General features: G+C 45.5%; 11 non-coding genes across 11 annotated transcripts; 3 read left to right on the top strand and 8 right to left on the bottom strand.

The window, feature by feature from the left end:
• Window positions 1-1100: 1100 nt before the first annotated feature.
• TRNAT-UGU (transfer RNA threonine (anticodon UGU)) lies at window positions 1101-1172 on the bottom strand. Its single transcript has one exon. It is a non-coding gene; the product is annotated as a tRNA-Thr (tRNA).
• Window positions 1173-1761: 589 nt separating this feature from the next.
• Window positions 1762-1843, bottom strand: TRNAS-ACU (transfer RNA serine (anticodon ACU)). The gene has a single exon. It is a non-coding gene; the product is annotated as a tRNA-Ser (tRNA).
• A 292-nt stretch (window positions 1844-2135) lies between these two features.
• On the top strand, window positions 2136-2230 carry TRNAI-UAU (transfer RNA isoleucine (anticodon UAU)). Its single transcript has 2 exons — window positions 2136-2173; window positions 2195-2230. It is a non-coding gene; the product is annotated as a tRNA-Ile (tRNA).
• Window positions 2231-7148: 4918 nt separating this feature from the next.
• Window positions 7149-7220, bottom strand: TRNAT-UGU (transfer RNA threonine (anticodon UGU)). The gene has a single exon. It is a non-coding gene; the product is annotated as a tRNA-Thr (tRNA).
• A 589-nt stretch (window positions 7221-7809) lies between these two features.
• Window positions 7810-7891, bottom strand: TRNAS-GCU (transfer RNA serine (anticodon GCU)). Its single transcript has one exon. It is a non-coding gene; the product is annotated as a tRNA-Ser (tRNA).
• Window positions 7892-8183: 292 nt separating this feature from the next.
• TRNAI-UAU (transfer RNA isoleucine (anticodon UAU)) lies at window positions 8184-8278 on the top strand. The gene is made up of 2 exons: window positions 8184-8221; window positions 8243-8278. It is a non-coding gene; the product is annotated as a tRNA-Ile (tRNA).
• A 1157-nt stretch (window positions 8279-9435) lies between these two features.
• TRNAT-UGU (transfer RNA threonine (anticodon UGU)) lies at window positions 9436-9507 on the bottom strand. The gene has a single exon. It is a non-coding gene; the product is annotated as a tRNA-Thr (tRNA).
• Window positions 9508-10096: 589 nt separating this feature from the next.
• Window positions 10097-10178, bottom strand: TRNAS-GCU (transfer RNA serine (anticodon GCU)). The gene has a single exon. It is a non-coding gene; the product is annotated as a tRNA-Ser (tRNA).
• A 1622-nt stretch (window positions 10179-11800) lies between these two features.
• TRNAT-UGU (transfer RNA threonine (anticodon UGU)) lies at window positions 11801-11872 on the bottom strand. The gene has a single exon. It is a non-coding gene; the product is annotated as a tRNA-Thr (tRNA).
• Window positions 11873-12461: 589 nt separating this feature from the next.
• TRNAS-GCU (transfer RNA serine (anticodon GCU)) lies at window positions 12462-12543 on the bottom strand. The gene has a single exon. It is a non-coding gene; the product is annotated as a tRNA-Ser (tRNA).
• Window positions 12544-12835: 292 nt separating this feature from the next.
• TRNAI-UAU (transfer RNA isoleucine (anticodon UAU)) lies at window positions 12836-12930 on the top strand. Its single transcript has 2 exons — window positions 12836-12873; window positions 12895-12930. It is a non-coding gene; the product is annotated as a tRNA-Ile (tRNA).
• The last annotated feature ends 14108 nt before the right edge of the window (window positions 12931-27038 follow it).

Genomic DNA, 27038 nt, shown 5'->3' with positions numbered 1-27038 from the left:
AAGACGGCCCTTGCTAGAGAGTCTTTACTTCTTTTCGGGATCTGCGTGTCCGACTCTTCCAGGTGCAAATATCACAATCCTATTCGATGCTCCTTATAAACATTCCATGATGTGCCGTCTTGCATAGCATGCAAACACCACATCAGTGCATTTAAAAATACATTTGTAGAATAATAAATATGATGAAAACATTCTTGTCACGGGATAACCATATACTGAGGAGCTGCAAACAGTGCTGTATCAGATACTTACAATACAATTTAACTGAAAGACATATCAAAAGAAGACCATCATCATATTAATGTTTCTAGTCAACATAAGAGTTGCACCATAGCAGCTTATGGTGCTTTCTGCTCAGATTGTGCCTCCAATCCCACATTGATTTTTTAATTCTTTGCAATTTAAAAAACACAATTAGTGCTCAAAGTTAACTTTTTAAAACCATTCAACCTATTACATTTATTTCTCTAACTTGTGAATGTGGTCCATGTTCTCTTTTCCTCATCCCCATCACGATACTCCTTTTCCCGAAATCAGGTTCACTTCTTTATCCAGCCGACCCTTCCAAGGTCACCAAATCTATGAAGCTATTCTGCTTTTTCTCACATTCTCTCTATGTACAAGATACCTTGTATCATTTGAATGGACAGCAGGAGAGTCGGATATTTATGGTTAGTGGGGGTGGGGTTTTGAAGATTAACCTCATTTGACTAAGAGCCGGGGCATCTGGGAGGAAAAGTATTTTAAGGGGGATGAAGTTCACATCTCCTTGGTGAAATTTCTAGATCCTTATTTCATCCTTTCTGTGGATGCAGACTCAGTCGGGAGAGAGGTCATAGTCCTCGCTCTGACTTTCAAAGGAACTTCAAATATGCTTGGCTTATTTGGCTTTGCCCGGCGGGGTGAGAATGGCGTTTGTCAGGCGTTCGTCAGGCGATCGAAAGGGGTGAGGCAATAGTTTATGGTTCAATGGTTTTCATGAAGTCTTCTTGATACGATGAAAGCAGGAAAGGGAAGCTTGTCAATAAGCAAACTTAAGACAATGTGTGACTCCTAGAAAGAATGACTTGGAAACAACATACAGAAACTCACATATAAAAAGGCCCTGATGAGGCTTGAACTCATGACTCCTGGTTTACAAGACCAGTGCTCTGCCACTGAGCTACAAGGCCTGCCTACCTGCAGTATGTAAATCGCTTCATGTATTCTTACTGCAGTATGAAGATATCTATGATTTTGAGACTCTGTATGGAAATGCAGTTGCATTTGAATGTCTACATGCGTGCACAAATTGAAGAGCATGCTTAAGACACTTTTCTTGGAAGTAGGAAAAACTCCATTTTGATTTGAGAACATAAGAGTATTCACATTTATGACCATACTGATAGCTCTAGTTAGTATGTCCGCAATCAGTGACAGATAAAGAACTCACTTATTAGAAGTGATCTGTCTCTGTGGGGCAGACATATGTCAACAGTCATACACTTGAGATGGCTGAAACTTTAGGAGTAAGAGCTGCTTTCTTATCCGTCTATCTATCCAAACTGGTTAGAAGGCCAGGAGTGAGGGAAAGGCAATGCTCTGGACACTTCATGAAAGATCTTATTTCAATTAAGCACAAAACACTTCCCTTAATTTGACATAATTGCCAAAATGGAATAGTCAGTTGGGCCCTTCTAGTGGATTATGGCTGTGTCTTGAAAGAGAGTGTAATTGTACTACGAGACATGCCCACCTTCAAAAGAGTGTCTGATGGCGTTCCGACGAAGGTGGGATTCGAACCCACGCGTGCAGGGCACAATGGATTAGTAGTCCATCGCCTTAACCACTCGGCCACCTCGTCTGCCTTAGGTGACTATGTTTAATTTTTTAGGAAATTCTTACTATGTGCTAATTACAAATAATCATAAGTTTCTCCTAGACTGTGTCAGAACTGGCAAATGTATGTGGTGTTCAATAGACAGAGCACATGATATAGCAGAATTATCAAATCTGTTCCATTAGGACTGTAGTTTTTAATAGTCATGATAACATGCTAGCATGTGAGTCGATCTTGCACAGTGAATAAGGGAGCAGTGCCAGTATCTACTTGGTCAGCTCTAGATGGCTCAACTGGGGAGATATGAGAACAGTGAGCTCCAGTGGCGCAATCGGTTAGCGTGCGGTACTTATACAGCAGTACTTGCATTGAGGCATGCCGAGGTTGTGAGTTAGAGCCTCACCTGGAGCAGCTTACTGGTTTTTCATAAACCATTTCACTAAAAGTAAAGATTAAACTCAGGGTAAAGACCGCCCTTGCTAGAGAGTCTTTACTTCTTTTCAGGATCTGCGTGTCCGACTCTTCCAGGTGCAAATATCACAATCCTATTCAATGCTCCTTATAAACATTCCATGATGTGCCGTCTTGCATAGCATGCAAACACCACATCAGTGCAATTAAAAATACATTTGTAGAATAATAAATATGATGAAAACATTGTTGTCACGGGATAACCATATACTGAGGAGCTGCAAACAGTGCTGTATCAGCTACTTACAATACAAACTAACTGAAAGACATATCAAAAGAAGAGCGTCATCATATTAATGTTTCTAGTCAACATAAGAGTTGCACCATAGCAGCTTATGGTGCTTTCTGCTCAGATTGTGCCTCCAATCCCACATTGATTTTTTAATTCTTTGTAGTTTAAAAACACAATTCGTGCTCAAAGTTAACTTTTTAAAACCATTCAACCTATTACATTTATTTCTCTAACTTGTGAATGTGGTCCATGTTCTCTTTTCCTCATCCCCATCACGATACTCCTTTTCCCGAAATCAGGTTCACTTCTTTATCCAGCCGACCCTTCCAAGGTCACCAAATCTATGAAGCTATTCTGCTTTTTTAGGTCTCGCCCTGCGATTGCAGGCCAAAGGCCTGCTGTCGCAGAGCGAGACTATTGTTATCATTCCGGCTTTCAAGGACTCAAAGGGAGCCGGAGAGGACAACAGACTGTCACGCGCACGCAGCAGCAGCCTGCCGGGATCAGGTCGCGCGCGTCAACACGCACTCCGATTCCGGCAGGCTCTTCACAACACATGCACAACACACATACAGCCCCCCCACGCATACACACACACATACATACAGAACCCCCCCCGCATACACACACGCACGCACACACATACACAGAGAACCCCCGGCGCTTACACACACATCCCTTACCTCGTCTCGGCGTCTTCGCGCTCCCTTGCCCCCGCTCCTCTGGTGCGCGCGCACCACTAGTTTCGATTCCCGCGTCGGCTCCTCTGTGGTGCGCGCGCACCACAGGTTTCTATTTAAACAGCCAATCAGGAGGCAGTACTCCTTTTAGACATGCTCCCTCTCTGGTCCGCTATCATTTTTAACTGCAGGGTGCGTCGTGGCCCCAGCAAAAACGGCAGCATGGGCCAATCACCTTTGTTTTTGTAGTAGTAGTAGTTTAAAGAATGAGAAATTATACCTGTTTAAGATGTCAGCATATGTTTAGGTGATGGCAGTTTTCGGTCTGCGAGTCTACGAATAGCAAACCGTTTTCGGAGTGAGCGGCCCTTTGCACACTGCAGGCGGTCGCCTCCTGACTGTTCTTTCGGAAGATTGTCTGTAAATGTTCCTGCGTGAATACGAAAAAGCGGCCATCTTTAAATGGAGACCGCACGATGTTCCTAGGACTTTTAACATAGGAATAACAATAATGTTTGTCATCATATGTATTAGGTTTGTACTATATCAATTTTAAATCGTATATATTTTTTAACAAATCTAGGAGATTGATTTAATATAATAATATAAGAATATTAAGAAATGCCTACGCTCACTTTGTCGCATTCGTAGCTTCCATTACAGTTTGCGTTTTCTGCTATTTTCAATAGTTTACTCTTACAGAAGGTGTTTTTCAAGTTTGGTTTCTGATCTTCCCGTTGAACCTTGACGTTCTAGTATTGTTTGGTTCTATTGTTCATGTATTGCTCCTTAACCAAAATGGCGCTATGTTGACTTCAGAAGGGTATCCCAGCGTTTGTTCTGCAGGGCCCCGGAAGCGTAGTGGCTGTGGTGTCATCACTTGTCCCGCCTCCTGCTTTCCCTGTGTCTCCCTGGGAGGCGGGTGTAGGGTTCGCCAAGCCGGGGCGGACTTTGGAAAGGAGGCAATATCCTACCTCCGGGACCCTTCTCTGAGCTGCTGTACTGTAGAGGCCCTGGGAATGAAGAGGACGAGGAGGAGACCGCAAGGAGCGGACCACGGGAGGTTGTAGCTCCCGGGGGTGGGGGCTGCAGTGTGGTCAGCGTCCACGGAGTCGCCATGCAGGGGGAGACCACCCCGGTCAGGGTCTGCGACACCGAGAACAAGCTGGAGGTTCTGGGGCTGCCGAACAAGAGCGACCCCGGGCCTCGAGGGCCAGGGGGTACTGGCTGTAGCGGTGGCAAAGGCTGGCAGTACAGGTACATTTACCCCTCCTTCTGCGAACTGTCACACTGTATTGTAGTTATTCAGCCTCCAAATGCAAAAAAAGATACGTTTAATGCACACAGCCTCAAGTATACCTATCACATTTTTAACACCCCTGACAAAGAGGTGCAGTCCATCGACGCCCAGGCTTTGCGTGCAGTACCAAGAGCTGAACGTGTGATGTTTTGCCCAGACATTCTGGCATAGCTTTCATCCTAATGGCCAGACAAACATGCGCGGCTCATAAGACCTAAGGAGATGAACTCTCACAGAGGCAGCCAGTAAAGCTAGAGTAAAATTACGGTACATTTCGCAAATGCTGGAACACAGGTCTACCCTATGCCCTCTATGTGCAGCATTCGATCACTGTACTTTTTTCAGAGGATGAAGACATGCTACCACGCCTGGTACTGTCAGCAAGTAATTGAATGTAATCCCTTTACTTTAGAAGAATCAGCTAACTCCTTTGCCAGAAACTTTGTTCATAGCACCATCCATTATTTCTTCCACTAAGACACTTTATGTAAAACACCTAAAAACACACATAGATGTTTTCAGTGCTAAAAGTTTGGATATGTTGTTCAAGCACCCACTTCTGAATATGTTATCATCCTACGCCCATTAAGATTTTTTTAAACATAAAACAGTTTTGGAAATGCTATGGCTGCTATCAGAGAGGCACACTGTGTGATCTTGAACATGTCGCTGCAGCACCTCGACTTTTTTCCCTGCAGACAGACTATATGAACACTTCCTTTAGATACAGAATCTGCCTCTCCCCTGTTGACCATTGATTAGACCAGTTAGGCAGCGCGCACCAACTAACTAATAGCCTCTCAGAGCTATGTGTAATGTAAGCCTCGCTTGAAGGATGAAAAGCGGAGCCAGCCCTGCAGGTATTCCTGCCTGAGATTTGAAGGATCTCCAGTGACACTTAACCCCCCAGCGCCAATATTTACACTCAAAAGGCCTGCTTTAGAAATCATCCAGGGGGAGCTAGTCCTGACTTTGACAACACTGGCAAGAGATTGTTTGAGACTTAAGTCCTGTGCATGAAAGGGTGTCTGACTACAGCCTTGTGGGCAGACATATAATTTATTGGCTACACAGCGTGTTCGCAGTGACTTGTTTTATTTTATTTACATGAAATCACAGCTGCTGTGCGTCTCTAGCAACTTAATGGATTTTTTAAAGCTGGTATTTACCTCTGTGTTTCTTTATTTTGTATATTGCCATGCAAACTCCTGCACGTATGTAATGTTATCCCAATATTCATTTTCCCATAGTTTATGTTCCCAGGAGACTCACCCTCACACACTCTGCACCCTCACACACTCTGCACCCTCACACACTCTGCACCCTCACACACTCTGCACCCTCACACACTCTGCACCCTCACACACTCTGCACTCTCACACACTCTGCACTCTCACACACTCTGCACCCTCACACACTCTGCACCCTCACACACTCTGCACCCTCACACTCACACACTGCACCCTCACACACACACTGCACTCTCAAACACACACACTGCACCCTCACACACACACACTGCACCCTCACACACACACTGCACCCTCACACACACACGCTGCACCCTCACACACACACTGCACCCTCACACACACACTGCACCCTCACACACACACTGCACCCTCACACACACTGCACACACACAGCATCACCTAACGCCACAGCATCACTCAGCGCCAACACAGCATCAATCTGTGCAACCATTCAACTACAACTGGTTCGAATATGTTCTCTCAATGTTTCAAGCTTTATTACAAATGTCACAAAAAGATGTTAATATTTCACTTCTGTTCTTGGATTTTCATCACAATAAAATACAATGAACATAATCTTCACAAAAGTTATTTACAAAAGCTATTGCCATTATAAATTACAATAACTTGTATTTAAGTATTAATTATTAAAAAATGTAAAAGCCATTTTTATTTGTAATATCAATACATCTAAGTCACGTAAATACAACACATATTGCATTACAAATGCTATAGGTGTCACATTTGCGAAAGTTAAAACTTTTGGCATTGTAAATGACAAAGCTATTTTCGCTATTTTCAAAACCAACACATAAATAAAAAATGTGTAATTTACAATACCAATAGCTCAAACTTTCCTAATGCGAGACCTATTGCATTGCAAATGCTTGTCTCACATTCTCTCTATGTACAAGATACCTTGTATCATTTGAATGGACAGCAGGAGAGTCGGATATTTATGGTTAGTGGGGGTGGGGTTTTGAAGATTAACCTCATTTGACTAAGAGCCGGGGCATCTGGGAGGAAAAGTATTTTAAGGGGGATGAAGTTCACATCTCCTTGGTGAAATTTCTAGATCCTTATTTCATCCTTTCTGTGGATGCAGACTCAGTCGGAACAGAGGTCATAGTCCTCGCTCTGACTTTCAAAGGAACTTCAAATATGCTTGGCTTATTTGGCTTTGCCCGGCAGGGCTTGCCCGGCGGAGTGAGAATGGCGTTTGTCAGGCGATCGAAAGGGGTGAGGCAATAGTTTATGGTTCAATGGTTTTCATGAAGTCTTCTTGATATGATGAAAGCAGGAAAGGGAAGCTTGTAAATAGGCAAACTTAAGACAAGGTGTGACTCCTAGAAAGAATGACTTGGAAACAACATACAGAAACTCACATATAAAAAGGCCCTGATGAGGCTTGAACTCATGACCCCTGGTTTACAAGACCAGTGCTCTGCCACTGAGCTACAAGGCCTGCCTGTCTGCAGTATGTAAATCGCTTCATGTATTCTTACTGCGGTATGAAGATATCTATGATTTTGAGACTCTGTATGGAAATGCAGTTGCATTTGAATGTCTACATGCGTGCACAAATTGAAGAGCATGCTTAAGACACTTTTCTTGGAAGTAGGAAAAACTCCATTTTGATTTGAGAACATAAGAGTATTCACATTTATGACCATACTGATAGCTCTAGTTAGTATGTCCGCAATCAGTGACAGATAGAGAACTCACTTATTAGAAGTGATCTGTCTCTGTGGGGCAGACATATGTCAACAGTCATACACTTGAGATGGCTGAAACTTTAGGAGTAAGAGCTGCTTTCTTATCAGTCTATCTATCCAAACTGGTTAGAAGGCCAGGAGTGAGGGAAAGGCAATCCTCTGGACACTTCATGAAAGATCTAATTTCAATTAAGCACAAAACACTTCCCTTAATTTGACATAATTGCCAAAATGGAATAGTCAGTTGGGCCTTTCTAATGGATTATGGCTGTGTCTTGAAAGAGAGTGTAATTGTACTACGAGACATGCCCACCTTCAAAAGAGTGTCTTATGGCGTTCCGACGAAGGTGGGATTCGAACCCACGCGTGCAGAGCACAATGGATTAGCAGTCTATCGCCTTAACCACTCGGCCACCTTGTCTGCCTTAGGTGACTATGTTTCATTTTTTAGGAAATTCTTACTATGTGCTAATTACAAATAATCATAAGTTTCTCCTAGACTGTGTCAGAACTGGCAAATGTATGTGGTGTTCAATAGACAGAGCACATGATATAGCAGAATTATCAAATCTGTTCCATTAGGACTGTAGTTTTTAATAGTCATGATAACATGCTAGCATGTGAGTCGATCTTGCACAGTGAATAAGGGAGCAGTGCCAGTATCTACTTGGTCAGCTCTAGATGGCTCAACTGGGGAGATATGAGAACAGTGAGCTCCAGTGGCGCAATCGGTTAGCGCGCGGTACTTATACAGCAGTACTTGCATTGAGGCATGTCGAGGTTGTGAGTTCGAGCCTCACCTGGAGCAGCTTACTGGTTTTTCATAAACCATTTCACTAAAAGTAAAGATTAAACTCAGGGTAAAGACGGCCCTTGCTAGAGAGTCTTTACTTCTTTTCAGGATCTGCGTGTCCGACTCTTCCAGGTGCAAATATCACAATCCTATTCGATGCTCCTTATAAACATTCCATGATGTGCCGTGTTGCATAGCATGCAAACACCACATCAGTGCATTTAAAAATACTTTTGTAGAATAATAAATATGATGAAAACATTGTTGTCACGGGATAACCATATACTGAGGAGCTGCAAACAGTGCTGTATCAGCTACTTACAATACAATTTAACTGAAAGACATATCAAAGGAAGAGCGTCATCATATTAATGTTTCTAGTCAACATAAGAGTTGCACCATAGCAGCTTATGGTGCTTTCTGCTCAGATTGTGCCTCCAATCCCACATTGATTTTTTAATTCTTTGCAGTTTAAAAAACACAATTCATGCTCAAAGTTAACTTTTTAAAACCATTCAACCTATTACATTTATTTCTCTAACTTGTGAATGTGGTCCATGTTCTCTTTTCCTCATCCCCATCACGATACTCCTTTTCCCGAAATCAGGTTCACTTCTTTATCCAGCCGACCCTTCCAAGGTCACCAAATCTATGAAGCGATTCTGCTTTTCTCACATTCTCTCTATGTACAAGATACCTTGTATCATTTGAATGGACAGCAGGAGAGTCGGATATTTATGTTTAGTGGGGGTGGGGTTTTGAAGATTAACCTCATTTGACTAAGAGCCGGGGCATCTGGGAGGAAAAGTATTTTAAGGGGGATGAAGTTCACATCTCCTTGGTGAAATTTCTAGATCCTTATTTCATCCTTTCTGTGGATGCAGACTCAGTCGGAACAGAGGTCATAGTCCTCGCTCTGACTTTCAAAGGAACTTCAAATATGCTTGGCTTATTTGGCTTTGCCCGGCAGGGCTTGCCCGGCGGAGTGAGAATGGCGTTTGTCAGGCGATCGAAAGGGGTGAGGCAATAGTTTATGGTTCAATGGTTTTCATGAAGTCTTCTTGATATGATGAAAGCAGGAAAGGGAAGCTTGTCAATAGGCAAACTTAAGACAAGGTGTGACTCCTAGAAAGAATGACTTGGAAACAACATACAGAAACTCACATATAAAAAGGCCCTGATGAGGCTTGAACTCATGACCCCTGGTTTACAAGACCAGTGCTCTGCCACTGAGCTACAAGGCCTGCCTGCCTGCAGTATGTAAATCGCTTCATGTATTCTTACTGCGGTATGAAGATATCTATGATTTTGAGACTCTGTATGGAAATGCAGTTGCATTTGAATGTCTACATGCGTGCACAAATTGAAGAGCATGCTTAAGACACTTTTCTTGGAAGTAGGAAAAACTCCATTTTGATTTGAGAACATAAGAGTATTCACATTTATGACCATACTGATAGCTCTAGTTAGTATGTCCGCAATCAGTGACAGATAGAGAACTCACTTATTAGAAGTGATCTGTCTCTGTGGGGCAGACATATGTCAACAGTCATACACTTGAGATGGCTGAAACTTTAGGAGTAAGAGCTGCTTTCTTATCAGTCTATCTATCCAAACTGGTTAGAAGGCCAGGAGTGAGGGAAAGGCAATCCTCTGGACACTTCATGAAAGATCTAATTTCAATTAGGCACAAAACACTTCCCTTAATTTGACATAATAGCCAAAAAGGAATAGTCAGTTGGGCCCTTCTAGTGGATTATGGCTGTGTCTTGAAAGAGAGTGTAATTGTACTACGAGACATGCCCACCTTCAAAAGAGTGTCTGATGGCGTACCGACGAAGGTGGGATTCGAACCCACGCGTGCAGAGCACAATGGATTAGCAGTCCATCGCCTTAACCACTCGGCCACCTCGTCTGCCTTAGGTGACTATGTTTCATTTTTTAGGAAATTCTTTCTATGTGCTAATTACAAATAATCATAAGTTTCTCCTAGACTGTGTCAGAACTGGCAAATGTATGTGGTGTGCAATAGACAGAGCACATGATATAGCAGAATTATCAAATCTGTTCCATTAGGACTGTAGTTTTTAATAGTCATGATAACATGCTAGCATGTGAGTCGATCTTGCACAGTGAATAAGGGAGCAGTGCCAGTATCTACTTGGTCAGCTCTAGATGGCTCAACTGGGGAGATATGAGAACAGTGAGCTCCAGTGGCGCAATCGGTTAGCGCGCAATACTTATACAGCAGTACTTGCATTGAGGCATGCCGAGGTTGTGAGTTCGAGCCTCACCTTGAGCAGCTTACTGGTTTTTCATAAACCATTTCACTAAAAGTAAAGATTAAACTCAGGGTAAAGACGGCCCTTGCTAGAGAGTCTTTACTTCTTTTCAGGATCTGCGTGTCCGACTCTTCCAGGTGCAAATATCACAATCCTATTCGATGCTCCTTATAAACATTCCATGATGTGCCGTCTTGCATAGCATGCAAACACCACATCAGTGCATTTAAAAATACTTTTGTAGAATAATAAATATGATGAAAACATTGTTGTCACGGGATAACCATATACTGAGGAGCTGCAAACAGTGCTGTATCAGCTACTTACAATACAATTTAACTGAAAGACATATCAAAGGAAGAGCGTCATCATATTAATGTTTCTAGTCAACATAAGAGTTGCACCATAGCAGCTTATGGTGCTTTCTGCTCAGATTGTGCCTCCAATCCCACATTGATTTTTTAATTCTTTGCAGTTTAAAAAACACAATTCGTGCTCAAAGTTAACTTTTTAAAACCATTCAACCTATTACGTTTATTTCTCTAACTTGTGAATGTGGTCCATGTTCTCTTTTCCTCATCCCCATCACGATACTCCTTTTCCCGAAATCAGGTTCACTTCTTTATCCAGCCGACCCTTCCAAGGTCACCAAATCTATGAAGCGATTCAGATTTTTCTCACATTCTCTCTATGTACAAGATACCTTGTATCATTTGAATGGACAGCAGGAGAGTCGGATATTTATGGTTAGTGGGGGTGGGGTTTTGAAGATTAACCTCATTTGACTAAGAGCCGGGGCATCTGGGAGGAAAAGTATTTTAAGGGGGATGAAGTTCACATCTCCTTGGTGAAATTTCTAGATCCTTATTTCATCCTTTCTGTGGATGCAGACTCAGTCGGAACAGAGGTCATAGTCCTCGCTCTGACTTTCAAAGGAACTTCAAATATGGATGCAGACTCAGTCGGAACAGAGGTCATAGTCCTCGCTCTGACTTTCAAAGGAACTTCAAATATGCATGGCTTATTTGGCTTTGCCCTGCAGGGCTTGCCCGTCGGGGTGAGAATGGCGTTTGTCAGGCGTTTGTCAGGCGATCGGAAGGGCTGAGGTAATAGTTTATGGTTCAATGGTTTTCATGAAGTCTTTTTGATACGATGAAAGCAGGAAAGGGAAGCTTGTCAATAAGCAAACTTAAGACAATGTGTGACTCCTAGAAAGAATGACATGGAAACAACATACAGAAACTCACATATAAAAAGGCCCTGACGAGGCTTGAACTCATGACCCCTGGTTTACAAGACCAGTGCTCTGCCACTGAGCTACAAGTCCAGCCTGCCTGCAGTATGTAAATCGCTTCATGTATTCTTACTGCGGTATGAAGATATCTATGATTTTGAGACTCTGTATGGAAATGCAGTTGCATTTGAATGTCTACATGCGTGCACAAATTGAAGAGCATGCTTAAGACACTTTTCTTGGAAGTAGGAAAAACTCCATTTTGATTTGAGAACATAAGAGTATTCACATTTATGACCATACTGATAGCTCTAGTTAGTATGTCCGCAATCAGTGACAGATAGAGAACTCACTTATTAGAAGTGATCTGTCTCTGTGGGGCAGACATATGTCAACAGTCATACACTTGAGATGGCTGAAACTTTAGGAGTAAGAGCTGCTTTCTTATCAGTCTATCTATCCAAACTGGTTAGAAGGCCAGGAGTGAGGGAAAAGCAATCCTCTGGACACTTCATGAAAGATCTAATTTCAATTAAGCACAAAACACTTCCCTTAATTTGACATAATAGCCAAAAAGGAATAGTCAGTTGGGCCCTTCTAGTGGATTATGGCTGTGTCTTGAAAGAGAGGGTAATTGTACTACCAGACATGCCCACCTTCAAAAGAGTGTCTGATGGCGTTCCGACGAAGGTGGGATTCGAACCCACGCGTGCAGAGCACAATGGATTAGCAGTCCATCGCCTTAACCACTCGGCCACCTCGTCTGCCTTAGGTGACCATGTTTCATTTTTTAGGAAATTCTTACTATGTGCTAATTACAAATAATCATAAGTTTCTCCTAGACTGTGTCAGAACTGGCAAATGTATGTGGTGTTCAATAGACAGAGCACATGATATAGCAGAATTATCAAATCTGTTCCATTAGGACTGTAATTTTTATTAGTCATGATAACATGCTAGTATGTGAGTCGATCTTGCACAGTGAATAAGGGAGCAGTGCCAGTATCTACTTGGTCAGCTCTAGATGGCTCAACTGGGGAGATATGAGAGCAGTGAGCTCCAGTGGCGCAATCGGTTAGCGCGCGGTACTTATACAGCAGTACTTGCATTGAGGCATGCCGAGGTTGTGAGTTCGAGCCTCACCTGGAGCAGCTTACTGGTTTTTCATAAACCATTTCACTATAAAGATTAAACTCAGGGTAAAGACGGCCCTTGCTAGAGAGTCTTTACTTCTTTTCAGGATCTGCGTGTCCGACTCTTCCAGGTGCAAATATCACAATCCTATTCGATGCTCCTTATAAACATTCCATGATGTGCCGTCTTGCAGAGCATGCAAACACCACATCAGTGCATTTAAAAATAAATTTGTAGAATAATAAATATGATGAAAACATTGTTGTCACGGGATAACCATATACTGAGGAGCTGCAAACAGTGCTGTATCAGCTACTTTTTTTTTTTTTTTTTTTTTTTTTCCGTAAGACCTTTATTAACATAAAGCATAATACACAGCATGAGCCTACAACCCTGAGGCCGGCTCGCCACTGTACCATGTTAGATCATTACAATCATAGATGAACATTGAAAGCCATACATTAGCGTTAGATAGACCAATCCGGTATTCTCCAGTCAGGGCACGCATTGTACAATCGACATGAGCCTTACATTTTGTGGTTTTATCAACCAAACTCTAACTTCCCCAACTTAAGACCTCTCATTGCTTTCATTTACATCCTATACAGTGAGCTAGGCAGTGTTCCATAATTCCCTCCCGATGGTTCATTGGGGTCATAACCGAACGGCAGTCATACACCTCACAACGTCACCCACACATAAACTAATCCTCCCCATACTCCGGTAAGGAGATCAGATAGTCTGTCAAAAAACACCACACATCCTTGGGCCTAGTTTTAACAGGTAAGTCTTCCTCATACGTTTGTAGTTTATCCCTACAAGTAGACATGCTATGCATCCACGCCTTTGCAGTCGGTACCTTCCGGCTGTGCCAGCATTGTGCCACCTGTCTTTTGGCTAAGAGGAGTGCGATAGCACAGAATTTGCGCTTCAGCGCTCTGAATTGGGGTATAATACCAAGCAGGCAAATCTGTGGTGTGCAGTGCACCTCGTCCTCTAACATGACCGACAATGCGGCTGTGACCTCCTCCCAGTAACCGGCTACACGCTCACATTTCCACGCTAAATGTACAAAGTCCGCCCCCTCCCTGTTGCAGCGCTTGCATTTGTCTTCCTCTTGAAGCCCGTATCTGCGCATTTTCACCGGCGTGTAATAGCATTGGTGGATGAACTTGAAATGGATAATCCTCAGATTCCCGTTTGGCGTCAGTATCTGTGTCAAGGCGCATGAACTATACCACTCTACTTCTGTCAGTGGAGCGTCCAGTAGTGCATCCCATCTTTCCTTGGCTTTAAGTGTGTGGCCTGCTATGTCCGATTGTGCAGCAGTGTAGAGTCTGGATACTAAGTGAGAAAGATCACTAGTGGTGATCAGCATCTGTAATGACGCCAGTGTTTCCGGCTCCTCCGGGAATGTAGGGTAATGTCCCTTCAATGCCCTCGTCAGTCTGTAATACGTGAAGCGGAACAGAAGAGTTTGATTTTGTATATAACCCAAACTATCAAGTTCCATAAACGTGCCTCCCCTAAAGACGTCGCTCATTTTGTCGATCCCAGCCCTGGACAGGAGCGACATCCCCACTTTCTCGCTAGTGACTGATAAGGCCTGATGGTGCTGTAATGGCATGTTCGGTGCATATAGTGGGGTCTTGTGGGCCAATTGACCTAATCTATTCCAGGCCTTGATCGTGGTGTCTACCGTGTTGATGTCTCTGGAATGGAGCGGGGGTCTAGTGTGTGACAATATCGCCGGTAGGGGGACCGGATGAGCATCACCCTCCTCAATGGCCACGTGTGTAATGTAGGGGACTTCATGGTACCAGTACGCTGCGTACTGTGCCTGGGCACAGAGGTAGTATAGGAGAAAATCGGGCACCCCGAAACCGCCTTTTGCTACCGGGAGTGTTAGGGTCTGTAGTTCAATACGAGCCTGTTTACCCGCCCAGATCAAGGTTAGTACTAGTGATTTGATGCGCCTAAAGACCTCCCGTGTTGGTGTGATGGGAATGTTGTTAAAAAGATATAACAACTTAGGCAAGAGGTTCATTTTGACGATCGCTATGCGATCAGCAATGGACAATGGCAGGTGTATCCAGCGACGGACTTTGTCTTCCAGTTTGGTGATTACTACTCCATAATTCGCACGCATGACTTCGTCAGGGTCCCTATGGAACATAACCCCCAGATAGCGGATCGGGTCCCGCTGCCACTCCAGTGGATAATCCAGTGCAAAGGAAACAGTGGAGTCGGTGAGGGGTATAAGCGATGATTTGGACCAGTTGATCGCCAACCCCGAGTGTCCCCCAAATCGGATGTACTCCCTGAGGAGCGGGTTCAAATGCGTTTCTGGATCTCGAACATATAGCAACATGTCGTCCGCATAGAGTGATATGTGCAGTGGTCTGGACACAAATTGCAACGCCGATTCCCTGTAATTCTGACGCACTATGCACGCCAGTGGCTCCAGTGCCAGTGCGAAGAGCAGGGGTGACAGGGGGCAACCTTGTCTCGTTCCCCGCCCAATGTCAAATGGGGCCGAAACGTAACCATTTATCCGGACCCTCGCACACGGTTTGGTATATAACAAGGAAATCCACTGCACAAACCTTTTGGGAAATCCCATCCTATTAAGGACGGTCAACATGTATCGCCATTCAATGGAATCAAACGCTTTGGCGGCGTCGAGTAGTACAGCCACTGCTTTAACCGAGGGCTTGAGATAGTGCGCCAGGGCAAACAGGGACCGTGTGTTATGTGAGGTGGATCTTGTGGGGACGAACCCCGCTTGGTCCGGAAGCACAAGGCGAGTCATAAGGGGGGACAATCTAACAGCTAGTATTTTCGCAAGAATTTTGGAGTCCACATTTATTAGGGATAGGGGCCTGTAGGAGTCACAATTGTCCGGGTCTTTGGCCGGTTTGAGGAGTGCAATGATCATAGCTTCTCGCAAAGTTGGGGGGAGCAGCGAACCCTCAAAGGAGGCGCCGTACATGTCTACCAAGTATGGGGCAAGGAGATCGACAAATTTCTTGTAAAATTCGGACGTGTATCCATCTGGGCCTGCCGCCTTACCATTCGGGAGCGAGGCGATCACTGCAGTGACCTCCTCCACCGTGATCGGCCGAGCCAGATATTCCCGATGGGCATCCGACAGCCAGCCAATCGCCACATCATGAAGGTATTCGTAAGTTTCCTCCGCTGTAGCTGTTGGTTGAGACTGGTATAGTGTGCTGTAGGAGTCTGCAAAACATTTGACAATGTCTGCCGAGTGTGTCTGGACCACGCCCGCTGCTGATTTGACCCGAAGGATAGCCGAATGCCCCCGCCCTTCACAAATTTTTTGCGCTAATACACGCCCTGGCCTGCCCCCTTCCCCAAAAGCCCTGGCTGAGTGTTTGCGATCTAGATACTTGATTTCTGACGTTAGGAAGTCGGCATGCTCTGTGTGTAAATCTCGCAGTTGGGGTAATAACAGTATGTCCTGTGTGTGTTCATATTGCATTTCAAGCTCCCTCATCCGACTTTCGCATCGGCGGATCTGGGTCCTGATGTCTTTGAGTACACCTATGGTGGTGCTAATGCAGACGCCCCGTATCGTGGCCTTGAAGGCTTCCCAGAGTAGTCGTGGGTCGTCCGTAGTTTGGGAGTTATTATTGAAGTAGTCTTTGATCGCCCCAGTCAGGGTGTCGACATATACAGGGTCCATGAGGGCCTGGGAGTTAAATCGCCAGTGAAAGGGGGGGGGTGTGTAGTGCGGAATGTCTAGCTGTAATACTACCGGGTTGTGGTCCGATAATGTGCGTGGGAGCACTTTTACCGTACGCGCCCATAGTGCAACATCCCTGGACCCCAGCCAATAGTCCAGCCTGGACCAGCTGTTGTGCGCTGCCGTGATGTGCGTAGCGCCAGGATCGTCAGTGTGTTTCAGCCTCCAGATGTCCGCTAACGCCAGATCGCTCATCATGTGGTCTATCATAAGCCTCGCCTGCTTGTGCTGTTCCACTGATTGGGAAGACCGGTCCAGACCATCCCGCAGTGTTACGTTCCAGTCCCCCCCACATAAAATGTGCGTGTCAGTGTGGTTCTGCAATTGTCCCCAGATTTCCCGATAAAAGTCAGGTGCATCAATGTTCGGGCCATATATGTTGAGGAGAGTTATGTGCTGCCCCCTAAGCTTGCCGGACACCAGCACGTACCTGCCAGCCGGGTCCTGTGCCACATGTCTTTCTTCGAAGTGTATCCCCTTCTTGACCAAGATGAGCACCCCCCGGGAGTAGGAAGAATAGGAGGCCCTGTAGGACGATCCCGCCCATCTAGCCCCCAATGTAGCGTGTGTATGCGGTGCCAAGTGCGATTCCTGCAAGAATGCAACGTCAATGTTCCACCTGGCAAGGCTGGCAAACACCTGTCTAACTTTCTGTGGGCGTGAGAAACCTCGTATATTCCACGTAAGGACATTTAGTCCGTTCCTGCTAACAGAATTGGTGCCTTCAGTACCCATTTGACACAGTACCATTCATTCCCAAGCATGCAAGTAGACCGCCCCCATCCCGACCCCCTTCAGCTCTATGAGCACCACCTGCATATACAAGCCCTAGCAGGGCCAACGTGTAGAATTTATTGGTTAGCAATACCTTCGGTCTTAGTAAACATTTAAGCTTCCCCCCTCCCCAAGGCCCTCCCACTCCAGCAACCCCAACCTGCCGAAGCCTAACCCTCTCAGAGCACAACTCCCCCAACAGTATAACCAACAACTCGGTGCTCAAAGCAAAACTCGTGTAGGGTTGTACCCTCATGGAGGACCGCTAGTGGCACAGCACATCACCCGATACACAGGTGCAGGCGATATTAACTTGAATCAAACTAATGCGCAAAATATGTGTCCATTTTAACCACAAGTCCACCTTCCCAGTAGCACCCCTGCGCTGGATATAGGCAATGAAGCAGACCCATGGAGAACAGAACCCCATTGTAAAATGCACAAACTCGCAGGGGAGGGGCCCTTCTTATGCAATGCAGTGTATCTCTTCCCCCGCACTTAATAACTGTCCGGCCACCCCCACCCTGGACCTCAGCAGCCTGTGTGGTCCGGACACCTCCAGTAGTGCACTTCTTGTGACGGGGGACGGAGCACGATGTCTACAGTTCTGCAACCCCACAGGTGATTCCCCTTACAGTTCTGAGGTCATGCGGTCACAGAGTGTACAAAAAAGACCCGACCCAGTGCAGTTATGAGCGGCAGGAACAGTCTCAACATGGCCGGTCTTTTCAAAATCTCATGAAGAAGGCCTGGCAGCGTAGGGCGGGCAAGAGTGCTCGCGACAGCGCAGTGCAGGATAGGGCTATAGTCACAGTTAGTTCAGCCGCCCCACACCCTGTCATCGCCCAATACGCATACCAGAAATAAAGCGCCAGCAGCTCACCTCAGGTAGTCGCTCATCAACAAACCTTGTATATACAGCCGTTAGTGGCAGCGTAGTAGTATCACGCGGTAATTTGTGCAGACGTCTCTACCGCTGCGTGAATTCTGAGTGGACTAGGCGCCTCAGTCCGAGTCTCTGTTCTGGTCTCGTCTGGCTTCCGACCGCGCCTCCTGTTGTATTTTCTTGACCAGATCGAAGGCCGCCTTGGGTGTCGTTAGTACTATCGTCTGTTCCTTCCAAACCACTCGCAGCCGGGCAGGATATAACATGGAGTACCCAACGTTTAGTTCTCGCAATTTGGCCTTCACCGCTGTGTATTCTCTGCGTGCTTGCTGAACAGCGACCGTGTGATCGGGGTAGAATTCCAGAGTATTGCCCTGGTGAACGATTTTGCCCTTCTCCCTTGCAAGTCTCAGGATCACGTCTCTGTCCCTGTAATTTAGGATCCTCGCTACTATCGGTCGGGGAGAGGCGCCTGGCGGCGGTTTGGGGCCTAGCGATCTGTGGGCCCGTTCCACTATGAAGATCTGCGATAAGGCTTCTGCTCCAAAGATATCCCTACAGAGCCCTTCAATATACTGTTCCATGCGGCCCGTGTTGGTGGATTCTGGCAGGCCCGCTATTCGCACGTTGTTGCGCCTTGAGCGCGCTTCCAAATCCTCCTCCTTCGCTTTTATTACCTCCAGGATGCGCTCCATTCCCGCGCATTTCGAGGTGGATGTGCGCGCCTCATCTTCTACCGCCGATATCCTGGTTTCGGCTACATCCAGTCTCTCACCGTGTTGTTCCTGTCGGGCAGCCATGCCATCCATCCTGCACGTTAGATTGTCCAATTTACCGTTGATGTCCTGTAGATTTGATTGTATCGCCAGCAGGATCTTCTCCATTTTGGTGGACGGCGGCGAGGCCGGGGACCCGCTGGCTTCCGTAGTGTCATCTACTGGCTTAGACCCCTTCCTATGATCAAAAGAGAGTTTTGGCTGCTGTTTGTCCGGTTTGCCCATGGTGGCGGGCGGTGAAGGCACCTTACTCAACTGGGGTCTGGCCGCCCTCGTCGCTCTGGTCGACGTCGCCGTGTTTCCGTTTTGGTGGTAGTCAGCAGAAGTACTCAATGGCTAGGCCGTTCCCTAGGTGGCCCTCCCTGTTAGTATTCTTCCTGCCAGACTATGGAAGCGACTTGCACTGGCCAGCGCCGCTGCGTTGGGGGACGAGGGAGATAGTTGCAGATAAGGCGTTCAGCCGCGAGTGCAACCGGAGCCTCTATCCCTTATTCGTGTGGTCTTCTGCCCCCGATGCCTGTGCGCTTCCCAGACCCCTGCGCGTCGAACTCTGAAACGGCGGATGTCTGAAGGCCTCCAACGCGCTGTGCCCAGATAATGTAAGCGCTGTAGCATGCCCAGTCCTACTATCTGCCGGACCGCCGTTAGGGCGCCTCGTTACTTGAGCAGGGGCCCGCCTGTTTTAGTCCGCCGATATCGCCGTTGCGGGAGGGGTGCCGCCATCTTGTCAGGCAACCAGGCGAGGTGGAAGCGGACTACGCCGCCAGTGCCCAGGCCTGTTGTGGTGTGGACGCGTTCCCTGGTTCTGGCGGTCCGCTAGCGAGGAGGTGCGCTGATGTTGGGGTAAGCGGTCCGCCTGTTACCGCTCGCGCGCTGCTCTCGTCATACCTCTGGGCGGCCGCCGGCCATTTTGTCTGGCAGTCCAATGCGGGCTACAGCGACCTCGGTTTTTCTCCGTAACGAAGGAGAGACGGCCGCTTCCGCAGTTGCCCAACTGTGCTCCTCATCTTCACGCACCTTATCGTGGGCCCGCAGGGTGGGTTGGTGGGGCTTTAGTGGCAATGGATCACATCGAGCGATATCGCCCGGCGGAGCTGCAGTTCAGGCAGCCATTCCGCTGTGCGCCCCCTAGCGCCTCCCTGTATCAGCTACTTACAATACAATTTAACTGAAAGACATATAAAAAGAAGAGCGTCATCATATTAATGTTCAGTGGCGGTTTTCTCATTAGGGCGGCAGGGCTCCGCCCCGCTTACATTTCTGCTTCAATTAGGGTTTCCTTTTTATTGAGAAGAATTCCAAATCTATTACACCTGCGACCCTCGCTCTGCGCAAGGATCAGGCAAAACCAGGCACATGTGGTGTTAGAGCGCATGTGCGGGGCGTCGCAGGATTTTAAGAGCTGGCTTATTTCAGCCCCGTCCCCCGGTGGCTTCCAACAATAGAAGTCGCTGCCCTCTGATGACGTAATGCAGCCTCGCTGATTGCAAGCAGCCTGGGCGCTTTAAGCAGAAGCCCTGGGTTTCCAAGTCTGCTTGTCAATCAGGGAGGGTGCAATACGTACGTCACTTCACCCTACCCATTTTCTACCACGTCAGCATGGGGTGGGAGCAAGACTCCATGGCCCCACCCCCTGGGAAGAGCTGGGAAAGGCCTGTGGTGCTCACGACACGAGGCTGTCTGAGGTGACCTGATCTGCATGGGCCCGGTTTTCACGGAGGTATGTAGGACAGAACTAACTTCATGTCTTTTGGGCCTGGTTTGAACACGATATTTTCAGTGGTACTTGTGCTAACAGCGTCGCTGATATCAAACTTTATGTTGCGCATTATGCCGTCTAATTCCAGTATTTTGCTGAACATCCACGCGTCCTCGCGTATCCATGAGTCTTCCTTGGTGGAGCTTGAGCTTCTGAAGGGGCAGAGGTCTTAGGTATGTGCAATACTTGTTATGGTTTTGATTGTATTAGAAAATGAATCATCCAATAACGTTTTAGCGCAGCCTGAGACAGACTGAAAATTACGTAGAACTGCGAGCTGGGCTCAGCTGAACTGACTGTATTGTCTGTCATCAGGAAAGCCCTATATTACGTTTTTTCTGTTTCTCTTTGCCCGCAGAACCCGTTTTTCGCTGACTGGGTAAACAATTTGTTGTTAGGTAATGCTCGTTTCGGAGTGCCTACCTAAATTACATTGTTATCTATGTGATAAACGGCGGTCAAACAGTCACTGACCCTCTGTTGGATTGCCTTTAACTATAACAAACTGAGTGACCATACCCACACTGGACACAAAAAATACCGAAGTCAGTTATGGTTTTTCCCTATCAAATAAATGAAGTGCGTGTTTCTCTGATGTTTGAGTTTCCATGTCTAAGATTTCTTAATGCCAAAAATACAAGCTCTCCATTGCTCGCAAAGCAGGCTGTTTGGAGGCAAAGTCAGGAAAGAGAGTTTCTGTTCTTCCTCAGCTCGACATCACGAACTTCTGTGTCACTTGTCATTACACTTGTCATTCATGCACACTTAGTCTACAGGCTCTGCATTCTGAAGTTCATCTGATCTCTGCAGCATGTGCTTATGCCCACTAGGCCAGTGATTTCAGTCAGTTTACAGTTAACGAGATATGATTTTCTTAATTTACATTTCAAACTGAGACTGGGAGTTAACTTGTTTCATGCAGAACATAAACCACGCCTATTCTCAAAACTGTTTTTTATGAGGATTGGCTGTCTGTTACTACTTTTTACTAGGGCAGTGACCTTCCCTTTTCTGGTACATTACAGCAGTTTTAAGATCTTCTCCAAATGGGTGTAATTTCTGATGTGTATATATATATATATATATATATATATATATACATACATACATTCATTCCAAACACAAGTTAGCCCCAAAAAGTGAGAAGCCACCGGCAGTGCAATAATTCACTTTTATTTTCATTCGAGCAGCTTGCAAACAGGCTCCCAACAGAAACGAAAACCTCCATAGTGCCAAACGCGTTTCAGGAAATTCTTCCCTTCCTCAGTGGCTGTCAGGCAATTAATGTCAAAGCCGCAGTTCATGTGCACAAGATAAATCCAAGACCTGCCTGAGTGGGCGTGGCCACTCTCCTAGCCTTCTGGGTCTCGTAGTGCCAAACGGTATTTCTCAAGTGAGTCCGCTTTGAGCATTGTGCCAAATTAAAACAATATGTACTTTCCCATGTGGGTTGTTGTTCGAAGCTATAGGGCTGCCTGTCACGCTTTCCAGCTGCCCGCTGTGAATTTCTGTCGGAACAAGGCTTGAGAGAGGTCCACCGCTTGTCAGCGGGCCCGTGCTGATGCACAAAGCAGGTGTCAACACTTTGGGAGGCAGAGTCGGAACTAGCCTTGTTCCAACAGAAATTCACAGCGGGCAGCTGGAAAGCGTGACAGGCAGCCTAAAGGTGGCCTGTTTCTACACTGACAGCATTTCTACGCCCTGAAATCGAGAATATGTAATTGATCTTCAGACAAATCAATTTGCTCCATTGTTTCTGAAGGCAATGTAAATGGTAAAAAATCTGTTTGCTTCATTAATTAACAACGTTTCTTCAGGATTCAATTGTTTCTTTGCTAGAAACTATCTCATGTAGTTAAACTAATTTATAATCAAGGCAGTTATTGTTAAAGCTACAATGCATTTTCTCAAACTTTTCCCGAGTGCAGCAATATGTTCATGTAAAACGGGTAAGAGCAGCAAAGCCTGTTTGTTTGATTTTCTTTTTTTTGCACTTTTTTATATAGCGCATATTAGACTGTAGGGTCAGGGAGACTTTACACGAGCACCACTTACATTACAGATGCACACATTCATTTTTGGCAGGAACGGGGAGATTAAGTGATTTGGCCAGATTCACTGGATGTTGAGCCAATGCAGCGACTAGAATTTATAATGAAATCTTTCTTATCTGACACAATAGCGTTAGTCTCTGTGATATTAGACACAGGCCAGCGGCCATGGCGGGCCTGCTGCGCCAGAACAGATATAAATGCTGCACGCGCAATATTGTTTTTAAAGACAATCTGCAGATAGCTCAAGTTTGTTAGTTCTTTTGGGAATGCGGCCCATTTTCAATAGAGAGCACTCTTTTTCTGTGAGCCTTTCATTTTATTTCCAAGGGCGGGAGTGACTTTCAGAGTTTCTAAAGTAAAGTCAGAATTTGTGCAATACGTTATTAACTGTTTATTTATTATTATTGCACTCCACTATTTATGACTAAGGTGTGTTACGATACCCAGAAAACATCCAACACAGCCCACTGCACATTACAGTCAAGTGGTGCATGCAAGCATCCATGCATAGAGTGTCTGTGTGGTGTAGAAGTCCTGAATGAATCCTAAGTGTCGTAGTAACCAGTGGGTTACATGGCGTGTTGCTCACTAGCAGGGTCATAAAGAATGTTGGTTGTTTTTGGGATCCACACAAAGCTGTATTCTTTTGTGCATTCATAGGTAGCTAGCAGTAATCATCATCCCCGTGACCGAGACACAGCGTCATGGGGCCTGGCCGGGGCTTTAGATGCAAGCTTCATGATCATCTAAACCAGGAGCAGAGCCGAATGTATAATTGCTCCACATGTTAAATCTGCAATGTTACCTTTGTCCCTTGATTTTGCGTGGAGTGTGTGTGCTGAACTGGAGCCACACTGGGAAAATAGCTCAGTGAGTTGTATGGGCTCCTGGCATTGTTGTACAGGCTCCTGGCATCTGCTGCAACCTACAGTTCAAGTCAGTGAAGCAAGACGTGTCCATGGTACTAAGACAATAGTATTGTCTTAGTAACATGAACAGGTCTCGCACAATAGTCTTTCAGCAGACAGTTGATTGAGGGTTTCTAAAGCACTAGAATCGACTCCCGAAGGTGTATCTCTGCGATGTAGACCACTGGGGAACCCCTCCTGGCTTTCCCTGTGAGATGGTCCTTACTGGGTATATCCAAGGTGAAACCAGGCATCCCCAGCGTATGTGGGGGGCCGTTGTGGAGATGAGGCAAGCTAATGCCCAGAGTTGCTGAGTGTGATCCCTAGTTAGAGTAGGCACCGAGGCAAGAATTATCGAGTCCGTTGACCCTGGTCCAAGACCCTGCCACGTCGGGAATTGAACCCTGGTCCCAGGCCGTCCTCTGCTCCCGGGTCTGATGCCTCTAACCAGTGAGCCACGCCACTCCACTCCACAGTTTAGAAGAAAACCGTGTGTTTATGTGGCCTGGTTGTACGGGGTGCCGAACGGCAGCTGGCTCTGCACTAGATGTGTTTTTAAATGCCCTGACCCTTTATTTTCTGGTACTGTCGCAGAATCGCATTTAGTATAAGCACACATGTTTTTTTTATTCTGTTTCTCCTAAATTGCAACATGAGTGATTTTCCCTAGGCTGTCTAAATTAAAACTCCACTTTGCGCATTCCTTGTGTAATCTGCACCCTTTCTAGAAAGGTTCGAGGGAATTTTTTTGAACAGAGTACCCTTCATTCCTTGTTCCTTTCTTCCCATCTCTTTTCTATCTCTCTTTTGTTACGTGTTTTTCCATCCTTGTTTCGCCCTTATTCAATTTGCCTCGTGCATATGTTTTACTTTCTTTGGAAATGTTAGCATTAGACTGACTACATTTTGTGCTACTATTTATTTTAAATTTAATATGCATGGCACTCGAGAGCATTTTAGTAGAGATTTCCACCATGTAGCCTTCAATATTTATACTGACATCTCTGAAAACAGGGATAATGTATATTTCCATAACAGTGCTTACCTCAAAAGAAGAAATAATCGTGCCTGCTAATTCTCAGCTAATAAGTGTTTGCCCTGTATTTACCGCCACTTTTTTCTTAATTATTATTATTTTTCTTATTTAGTAGAAATGTAGGGAAACATGAGGAATACAATAAATACGTGATTTTATACACCGATAAAATTAAAGCATTTTTAATGAGGTGACTGAAAAACCACCTCGGCTGCTGCTGAATAATTCTCTGACACGTTTCAAAAGCTTTCTAATAACCTGCTTCGGATCTGGTTCAGGAGGTACTGGGCATGTGTAAACTTTAATGCATCTGACAGCCAGGCCTCTCTTGGGGCCATGCTGGCGCAGTCTGGGTTGTAATTAATGTGGCCGAGTATATTGCTGTAGGTTTAACTGTATCCCAGATGCTGTGATTGTCTGTCAATGACAGTAGCATCCCTTCTTCCAACTAAACTGCGCTCAGAAAGGCCTACTAATCTCCAAAATACAAGTGGCAAGGCCTGTGCTGGGTGTATCAAAAGACTAGATAGATGAGTTTGAGGATGGTATTTAAGGTGTTGTGCTTGTGCCTCATTGCGGTTCCTGTTGAAAGAGTTGGATGGTCTCTGGCTACGTACATAAGATGGGTTTCTAGAAGCATACTGAGGTTACGGGCAAAAAATGGAAAATACACAGGAACAAAATAGAAGACTGTTTGACCAATGACTGAGGGGTGTGGAGGAAGGCAAAAGTAAATAGGTGCAAGTTTATTGCCAGGTACTATGACACTAGTTCTGTCTGCTTGCAAAAAAGTTGGGCCCCTGCACTGTTGACCCCTGAAAGGTGGGCACTGGTGCAAATTGAATTGGAAATATGTTATCCCCGACCTCTCTCCCATTTGCTCCTAAAAATGTGTACTTTGGCCATGATGCAAGAAACTCCTCAAAAATTAGTTACCTCAGTGTTCTCCCAGTATGGTCCCTGTAATGTTTTCTCCTGCAGGTTGGCCCTCTGTGCACTTAGCTAATTCATGCTGAGGCGCTTACAAAGTTTGCTAGTAAATCTTTGGGCCATAGTCCATTTTTAAATATTTGGTCCTTGGTGTCGATTACTCATAATGTTTTGCTTCAAAGATATTCACTCTGTAAAGATAGATTTTATTCTGTGGAGTTCTCTGGTTGGGCAGATCAAGTAGTCTTTTAATGCATTTCTACCACTGGATATAAGTAATTATAGCCTGCCTGCCCTAGGAGAGAGCATTGCCAGTTCTAGCGATTTAAGATCAGTTTGGTCAGGTGTGTATCTGCAGCTTGTTAAAATGATAACATCCCTGACTGACATGAATGTGTGGAGACTTGCCACAGCCAAAGTTAGGGCCTTGTAATGGCATGGATGGATGTCAGGGTGGGAGTGTTAACCTGTGAGAAATCTCCTTTCTTGGCTTGCCTTTAAGTTGTTTATTTAAAAAATTATCAATGAGGTATTGAGCAGATATTTATCCAGAGTTAAAGATGTAACTGATGGTAGTTTGAGGGGAGGCAGTGGCCTGTTTCTGTTTAACACTGTGGCTTCCGAAAGTCTTGAAAATGCACCATTTGCCTTCAAATTTTTCAAAATTTTCTCGGGGGGAAACCCCCCGAACCCTCCTTAGGTGGTTCGGGCTCGCTCGCTGCGCTCGCTCGCGTGGTGTACTCCACAATTAATTTAACGCCCCACCACTTTCAAATGTCACCAGCCGGCACTGTTAATGTTTCTAGTCAACATAAGAGTTGCACCATAGCAGCTTATGATGCTTTCTGCTCAGATTGTGCCTCCAATCCCACATTGATTTTTTAATTCTTTGCAGTTTAAAAAACACAATTCATGCTCAAAGTTAACTTTTTAAAACCATTCAACCTATTACGTTTATTTCTCTAACTTGTGAATGTGGTCCATGTTCTCTTTTCCTCATCCCCATCACGATACTCCTTTTCCCGAAATCAGGTTCACTTCTTTATCCAGCCCACCCATCCAAGGTCACCAAATCTATGAAGCGATTCTGCTTTTTCTCACATTCTCTCTATGTACAAGATACCTTGTATCATTTGAATGGACAGCAGGAGAGTCGGATATTTATGGTTAGTGGGGGTGGCGTTTTGAAGATTAACCTCATTTGACTGAGAGCCGGGGCATCTGGGAGGAAAAGTA

This window comes from Lissotriton helveticus, chromosome 5_1 (assembly GCF_964261635.1).
Source record: "Lissotriton helveticus chromosome 5_1, aLisHel1.1, whole genome shotgun sequence".
Classification (NCBI taxonomy): domain Eukaryota; kingdom Metazoa; phylum Chordata; class Amphibia; order Caudata; family Salamandridae; genus Lissotriton; species Lissotriton helveticus.
Note: the sequence above shows the minus strand (reverse complement) of the source record. Positions and strands in the feature narration are given on the sequence as shown.